General features: G+C 47.7%; 1 non-coding gene and 1 pseudogene across 1 annotated transcript; one reads left to right on the forward strand and one right to left on the reverse strand.

The window, feature by feature from the left end:
• Nucleotides 1-6,931: 6,931 nt before the first annotated feature.
• On the reverse strand, nucleotides 6,932-7,049 carry LOC111734253. Its single transcript, XR_002778391.1, has one exon. It is a non-coding gene; the product is annotated as a 5S ribosomal RNA (ribosomal RNA).
• A 1,415-nt stretch (nucleotides 7,050-8,464) lies between these two features.
• LOC111734256 lies at nucleotides 8,465-8,573 on the forward strand (annotated as a pseudogene).
• The last annotated feature ends 123 nt before the right edge of the window (nucleotides 8,574-8,696 follow it).

The following is an 8,696-nucleotide window of genomic DNA, read 5'->3' on the forward strand; positions in this document are numbered from 1 at the left end:
CCGCTTGCACACCTGACCAGTGGGTTGACAGGTAGTGAATAGGAGAAAGATGGACCTTTGTGTTTAAGACAGAATGAGGAATAGGATTTGGGGCTTAAAAACCTTGTATCTTGGCATTTCGAGGCTGCTCCTTTGCAAGGACAGCCGCTGGCTAATAAACTCTCCTGGTTAAGAGCACTCAAGTTGGGTCTGGTTATTCTGGACACAACAACATGACTGCCTGATATGGGAGCAACTGTCTCCCAAGGGGTGGTTTTGCACCGAGGTCTCGTGGACTCGGAGAGCCACGTGCATCCATGGTTCAGCTCCCGTGGCCTTCGGAAAGCTGGCCAGCTGTGGATTCCAGGTGACGGAATACTTTTTGAGCCTCCATTACGGGAGAACAGTGAGAGCCTGGGATGTGGTGCTGCAGCCCTGACCCTATGAACCCCTTTCTCCCGTGGGCTTCAGACCCTGCAGCTGTGTGGGGGGCCGTCAGCGTCCTACAGTCTGCTGCTCCCCCCAACCCAGCACCCGTTCTCATGCCCAAGGCCAGCACCTTGGCTTCCCTTTGGGAACTCCTACTCCCTGCTTCCAGCCCAGACAGTTTCAGAGGGCCGCCCCCCATCTGGTCAATCCCACATTCCACCTCCTGGATGCTCCGATGGGTTCAAGGATGAGCATGTTACCCAAGCCAGGCCAAAGACACTTAAAACTGTCACTTTTTATGGCCATTCTAACACCTCATTGTTTTAATTTGCATATCCTTAATGACAGATGATATAGAGTATCACTTCATGTGCTTTCTTGACAGCTGTGTATCTTCTTTAGTGAGGTGTCTGTTAGGTCTTTTGCCCATTTTTAAATTGGGTTGTGTGTTTCCTTACTGTTGAATTTTAAGCTTTCTTCGTATATTTTGAATGATGGTCCTTTATCACATGTGTCTGTCGCAGATATTTTCTCCCAGTCTGTGGCTTGTCTTCTCATTCTCTTACATTGTCTTTTGTAGAGCAAATTATTTTGTAGTTTTAATAAAATTAGCTCATCAATTATTTCATGAATCATGCATTTTGTGTTCTATCTAAAAAGTCAATGTCATATATATGGTTATTATTTTTTTTCCCGAGTTATGTTATAGTTGTTTTATAAGTTTGCATTTCCTGCGAAAGGGGCTCCCCTCGGGTCTACCCTCCGAGTCTACTTTAGGTTTTGTGTTGGGTGAAGATAACTACTACGCTAAAGTCCATGGCAGGCCCGACACGCTCCCACCCTAGAGAAGGTCTCCTTTCATAGAGAGGGGCTCCCTCTCTTTCTCAGAAGGAAGCTCCTCTTTCTTGTGGTAAAGCCACACCCTTAGGGAAGAGCTCTGATATTAGGGGGTGGATCCTTACTCTAGAGGTTGAGTCCCACTCTAGAAGGGGGGACACACCCTAAGTGGGGCACCTTGCTCTTATGGGGGTGAGTCTTGCTATATAAGGTGGAGTTCCACTCAAAGAGGGGTATCCCTTTTCAGGTGGGGAGCCCTGCTCTTTGAGGGACACCATTGTTAACGTAACCTACTCTTGTAGGGGAGAGCACCTTTTATGGGGGATCCCACTCCTAGCAGAGCCTCACAATGGAGGAGCCCTGATCTAAGTGGGGGCTCTCTTTTGGGGGGAGACCTGCTTCTAGGGGGGAGCTCCACTCTGGGGGCCGGGAGCTCCAATCTAGAAGGGAGAGCCATGCTCTTGTGAGGGAGCTCCTCTCTGGATAGGAAGCAGGATCCTGTGTGAGTGCAGTTTCCTGGACTCAGAACTGTTAGAATCAGTCTTCAGTTTAAATTCCTGTAAAATGGAGATAGTAAAATGGAGATTTCCTTCCTCATTTGGCAAATGGAAACAATACGTTAGATAAGGCATGTGAAAGGCCTAAAACAGGATTAATTTCAAAGTGAGCTTAGTACCAAGAATCTGGATTCTTATTTTAATGAGTGGGCAGAACCCTTAAGGCAGGGAAACGCTCTTCTCCGCTGCCATCTTGTGTGCATTTTTATAATAACACCCAAATGAATGTCATGACAAAAAGCTATTCTTGGTTGCCATCTGGTGTGCATTTTTGGAATAACACCTGAGTATATGTCATCAAGTACAGGTCATTATGAATATTCATTCTCTGCTGTCATCTGGTGGTCAATATTAGAATAACACCACAGTGCTGGTCATGAAGTTATTCTCTGCTGCCATCTCGTGGGTATTTTGGAAATAACACCCATGTGTATGTTATTAAAATTTATTTTCTGCTGCCATCTGTTGGGCATTTTTGGAAGAACGGCTGAGTGTATGTCATGAAAATTTATTTTGAGTCCATCTCATGTGCATCTTTGAAATAAGAAAATGTTTTTCTCTGCCCCCATCTGGTGGGCATTTTAAGAATAACACCCGAGTGTTTGTTATCATGACTATTCATCCACTGCTGCCATCTGGTGGGCACATTGGGAACAACACCTAGTGCATGTCATGAAGCTATTTCTGCCGTTAATCTCGTGTGCATTTTGACGTTAATACACAAGGTCATATTATGAAACATTTTTGTCTGCTGCCATTTTCGTGTGTCTCTTTGGAATAACACAGGAGTGCATGTCATGAAAAGTTAATCTCTCTTGCTATCTTGTGAACATTTTGGGAATAACAGCAAAGTGTATGTAATAAAAAGTTACTGTCTGCTGCCATCTGGTGGGAATTTTGGGAATAACACCAGAATGTAGATCATAATGAAAAATTTCTGCCCTCATCTTGTGTGCTTTGTTACACCACAGTGTATGTAATAAAAAGATCTTCTGCCAACATCTGGTGGGCATTCTAAGAATAACACCTGAGTGTCATGAATATTCATTCGCTGCTACCATCTGTTGGGTATTTTAGTAGTAACTTCGAATGTATGCTATGAAAAGTTATTTCTGCTGCTATATCACGTACATTTTGATAATAACACACAAATTTATGTCATCATGAGAATTATTTTCAGATGCAGTGTGGTGGGCATTTTGGGAACAACACCCGAGTGTAGGTCATCATGAAAATTTTTCTGTTCTCATCTCCTGTGCTTTGGTATATCACCAGTGTGTATGTAATACAAATTTATTCTCTGCTGCCATTTAGTGGGAATTTTAGGAACAATACCCAAGAGTGTCATCACGTGAGTATTTTGGGAATAATGCCACAGTGCATTTCACGAAAAGTTATTCTCTACTGCCATCTCGTGGGCATTTTGAAAATAACACTCAGGTGTATGAGGTGTATGTCATAAAACTTTATTTTCTGCTGCCATTTGCTGGGCATTTGGGGATTAACACCCGAGCATACAGCATCATGAAAATTTATTTTCTGCCCTTATTCAGTACGCATCTTGCACATAACACCAGAGTGTAAGTAATAACATTTATTATCTGCAGCCACCTGGTGGGTATTTTAGGAATAACACTTGAGCTTTTGTCATTGTGAATATTCTTTCTCTGCTGCCATCTGGTGGACATTTTATGAAGAAGACCACAGCACATGTCATAAAGAATAATTTCAGCTGCTATCTAGTGTGCATTTTGAAAATGATACCTAAGTGGATGTCGTTGTGAAAAGTTACTGTCTGTGGCCATCTCAAGTGCATCTTGGGAAAATCAGGGAAGTGCATGTCATGAAAAACTATCTTCTGCTGCCACCTCATGCCATTTCGAAAATTACAAACTAGTGTTTGTCATCATAAAATTAATTTTATGCTGCCATCCTGTGGGAATTATTTTTTTGGAATAACAGTCCAGTGTATGCCATCATGATAATATATTTTCTACTCTCATCTACTTTGCATCTTGGAATACTTCAGAGTGGAATTAAAAAAAAAAAAATTCTGCTGCCATCTGGTGGGCATTTTAGGAAGAACACTCGAGTGTAGGTCACCACGAACATTCATTCACTGCTGTTATCTGGTGAGTATCTAGGGCATAACACCACAAGGCAAGTCACAAAGAGTGAATTTTGCTGCTATCTCGTGTGTATTTGATTATAACACCTAAGAGCATGTTGTTATGAAAAGCTGTTGTCTGCTGCCACACGTATGCATCTTGAGAAAAACCAGGAGTGCGTGTTATGAAAAATTATTCTTTGCTGCCATCTCGTTGGAATTTTGAAAATAACACCTGGGTGTATGTCATCCTAAAACTTTATTTTCTGCTGCCATCTGGTGGACTTTTTAGGAATAACACTTGAGTGGTTGTTTTCATGAATATTCATTCTCTGCTTCCATTCAGTGAGAATTTTGGGAGTAATGCCACAGTGCATGTCATGAAAAGATATCTAAGCTGCTATCCCATGAACATTTTATAAATAACACCCAGGGGCATGTCATAAAATGTTTTGTCTGTTGCCAATTCGTGTGCATCTTGTTAAAATAAGGATTGCATGTCTTGAAACACTTTCTGCTGCCCTCTTGTGGGCACATTGAAAATAACACCCAGGTATATTTCATCATAAAAATTTATTTTCTGCTGCGATCTCGTGTGAATTTTGGGAATAAAATCTGAGTGTAGTTTAGATACAGATTTGTTTTCTGCACCCATCTTTTGTGCATCTCAACAATTACACCAAATTGCAAGAAAAATTTATTCTCCGTTGCCATCCAGTAAGCATGTTAGGAATAACACTAGGGTTTTGTCATCATGAATATTCATTCTCTGCTGCCATCTGGTGAGTATTTTGGGAATAACATCAGAGCGTAAGTAATAAAAAACTTTACTCTCTGCTGCTATCCGGTGTGCATTTAGGAAATAACAGCACACGGTAAGTAATCGAAAGTTATTTTTTGCTGTCTTCCTTTGGGCACTTAAGGATTAAACTGCCATTGTTTGTTGTCATGAATTTATCTTTTGCTGCCATCCTGTGGGAATTTTGGGAATAACACCACAGGGCATAGGATGAAAACTCAGTTCTGCTGCTATTTTGTGCGCACTTATAAAATAACACCCAAGGGCATGCCGTTATGAAATTTTTCTCTGCTCCTATTTCGTATGAATCCTGGGGCTAACACAGGAATGCAGGTCATGAAAATGTTCTTCTGCTGTCTCATGTGCATTTAAAAATTAACACCCAAGAGCCTCTTGTCTTGATATTTTTCTTTGCTCCTACTTTGTGTGAAACTTGAGAATAACACGGGAGTGCGTGTCATGAAAGTTGTCCTTATAGGCATTTTGAAAATTTCATCTAGTTGTCTGTCATCAAAAAACTTATTTTCTTACACCATCTAGTGGGTATTTTGGGGATAAAACTTTAGTGTAGGTCATCATGAAAATTCATCTTCCACCCCAATCTTGCATACAATCTTGGGAGGAATTATACAACAGTGTAAGTAAAAAAGTTATTCTCTGCTGCCATCTGGTGGGCATTTTGCGAAGAAGATCACAGCACATGTCATAAAGAATAACTTCAGCTGCTATCTGGTGTGCCTTTTGAAAAGGATACCCAAGGGCATGTTGTTGTGAAAAGTTACAGTCCGTGGCCATTTCATGAGCATCTTGGAAAAAATCAGGGAAGTGCATGTAATGAAATACTATCTTCTGCTGCCACCTCATGCCATATCGAAAACTACAAACTAGTGTATGTCATCATACAAAGTAATTTTATGCTGCCATCCCGTGGGCATTTTTTTGGAATAACACCTCAGTGTGTGCCATCATGATAATATATTTTCTGCTCTCATCTACTTTGCATCTTGGAATAACTTCAGAGTGGATGTAATAAAAACAGCTACTATCTACTGCCATCTGGTGGGCATTTTAGGAAGAACACCCGACTGTAGGTCACCGTGAACATTTATTCTCTGCTGCCATCTAGACAGTATTTTAGGAGTAACACCACAGTGCATGTCATGAAAACATTTCTACTGCTGTCTCGTGCACATATAAAAAAATAACACTGAAAGGCATGTTGTTTAGAATTTTTTATCTTCTCCCATTTTGTGTGAATATTGGGAATATCAGGGGACTGCATTTCATGAAAAATTATTCTCTGCTGCCATCTCGTGGACATTTTGAAAATAGCACCCTGGTTTATGTCATTAGAAAAATTTATTTTCTGCCGCCATCTTGTGGGCATTTTAAAAATAACATTGGAGCGTCGGGAATCATGAAAATTAATTTTCTGCCACCATGTAGTGTGCGTCTTGGGTATAACATTAGAGTACAATTAAGAAAAAGGCATTTTCTGCTGCCATCTGGTGGACGTTTTTGGAATAACATCCAGGCGTATGTCCTCAGAAAAAGTTATTCTGTGCTGTCATCCTGGACATCCTTGAGTAACACATGAATGTATGTTATCACGAAAAGTTATTATTTGTTGCCAATCAGTGTGTATCCTGGGAATAACTGATGAGTGCATGTCATCATGAAGTTATTTTTTTACTGGCCAGTCCTGGGATGCGAGAACGCCCACCCAGACCTTCGGCACAGCCGCACACCTGCCAAGACCCATGGTGCCCTGGCGCCGCTGGCGCCAGGATGGGAGGCCCAGTGAGAGCCTCGAAGGAGGGGACCGGGGCGGAGTCGCAGGGGAAGGGGAGGGCCGCGGGAGCTGGCTGGGGTCAGACAGAGAGATAGTGAGGAGGAAAGAGACAGAGACGGAGGGAGAGAGACGAGAGAGGAGAGAGGATGCGAGCGCACTCCCAGCATGTGTCAGAGACGGTGGCCCTTGGGGCTCAGCCTCGCAGAGCCCAGGAAGGGAACGGCCTGGAGCGGAGAGAGAATACAGCCCAGGACTGACTGTAGGAGAGCAGGTGAGGAGGGGCGAGAACGCGGGGCGCCAGGCCGTGCAGGCAGCTCTTGGGCTCGGGCAGCTTCCCAGGAACCCCGAGACAGCGAGCGGGCAAGCGAGCAGGGCCTGGAGGCGTCCAGGGGCACCCTGGCTGGAGGGCGGCAAAAGGAGGGGACTGCAAAAGCCTACAGCACCCGGTATCCCAGGCGGTCTCCCATCCAAGTACTAACCAGGCCCGACCCTGCTTAGCTTCCGAGATCAGACTAGATCGAGCGCGTTCAGGGTGGTATGGCTGTAGAAGAGAAAGTTTGTCGCCTGCTGCCCCAAGACCTCAAGTCCGGTCTCCAGGGCTCCGGAGCCGCCAGAGCCTACATCGCTGCTACTGCGGGAGGAGGGGCACTGCGGGAGTTCCTTCGGCGAGGGACCGGCCACTGTCACAGCCCCATCCTGCCTGAGGCCTCAAGTCTTTGCCGGCACGCTTCTCACCGCCCTTCAAACCCGACAGCCAGGTGCCCTCGGACCAGGCGCGAGGCCCCCCGCACAGGCGGGATGGGAAGCGGGACCCACCAGCCGCGTCAGAGAGGCTGAGACACACGAGATCGCGCGCGCGTGCGTGGCGAGAGATAGGCCGCAGTGAAGGGCCACAGACACACACACACACTTCAGGGAGCCCGTGCATCTTTCCTTTCTGTGGCAGGAACCCCGGCAGGACTCTGAGGACAACGAGCCTCCCTGAGCCCGCAGCCTGTCCCGGGGCACCGGGCACTGAGCACGGAGCACAAACCGCCTCCCTGCCCGAGCCCAGCTCCGGCACGACAAGCCTCTGCTGTGGAAGCGGCCTCTTCAGGGCGGCCGCAGGGTCTCGGAGTCACAGTCGGGGTTGGGCTCTGTGCATCGGTGCACTCGTCTGTGGGTCCCGTCCGGCTCTCTGTGTGGGCAGGCATGGGCTCGCGCTCTCTCGCGCACGGGATCTCCTCTCTCGTCTCCCTCCCTCCGTCTCTGTCTCTTTCCTCCTCACTATCTCTCTGTCTGACCCCAGCCAGCTCCCGCGGCCCTCCCCTTCCCCTGCGACTCCGTCCCCGTCCCCTCCTTCGAGGCTCTCACGGGGCCTCCCATCCTGGCGACCGGTGTCCTCCTTTCTCCTTCCCTCCCTGTCACTAGCTCTGTCTCTGGGTTTCTGTGTCCCTCTGTCTCTCAGCTCTCCCTGTCTGTGTCTGTCTCTCTTGGTGCAGAGTGGATGAGTAGGCAAGGGGCAGCGGACTGGGCGGGTCCTTGGTCCCGGTGGAGGGCAAGGGCTGCGTCCGTCTGAAACGATGCCTCGGGGTGCGACCAGGGTCTCTGTGTGTGTTTGGGCATGTCGGGCACGGCTCGGTGGGGAGGGCATGGGAGGAGTGCATGTGGGTCAGGGCCGGAGCCGGGCCGCAGGTGCCTAGATGCGCAGGTGGCTGAGAGCATGGCGGGCCACCCCCGGGCCGGGCTCCAGCCTAGCGGCCAAGACTGGAGAGGCCTGGGTTGCAAGAGCGCCCACCCATACCTCCGGCACCGCCAGGAACCGGCCAAGGCCCGCCGTGCTTTAGCGCGGCTGGCGCTCGCTTGCCGCCACCTCAGGGGCAGAATTCCCCCTCTCCCGCAGGAAATGAGGTGCAGGCGTGGGCGTCTCTGGCCCCCGGAAGGCCAGGCTCAAGCTCTTGGGGCAGCAGGCGACAGCCTCCCCCCTCTACGGCCATACCACCCTGAACGCGTCCGATCTTGGAAGCTAAGCTGAGTCGGGCCTGGTTAGTACTTGGATGGGAGACCGCTTGGGAATACCGGGTGCTGTAGGCTTTTGCCGCCATCCAGCCAGGGTGCCCCGGGGCCCTGCTCACTCGCTCGCTGTCTCAGGGGTCCCGGGCAGGCGCCTGAGCCCACGGGCTGCATGAATGTCCGTGCGCCCCGTGCCACCGCCAG

The sequence above is a fragment of the Pteropus vampyrus genome, unplaced genomic scaffold, assembly GCF_000151845.1.
Source record: "Pteropus vampyrus isolate Shadow unplaced genomic scaffold, Pvam_2.0 Scaffold903, whole genome shotgun sequence".
NCBI classification, from domain to species: domain Eukaryota; kingdom Metazoa; phylum Chordata; class Mammalia; order Chiroptera; family Pteropodidae; genus Pteropus; species Pteropus vampyrus.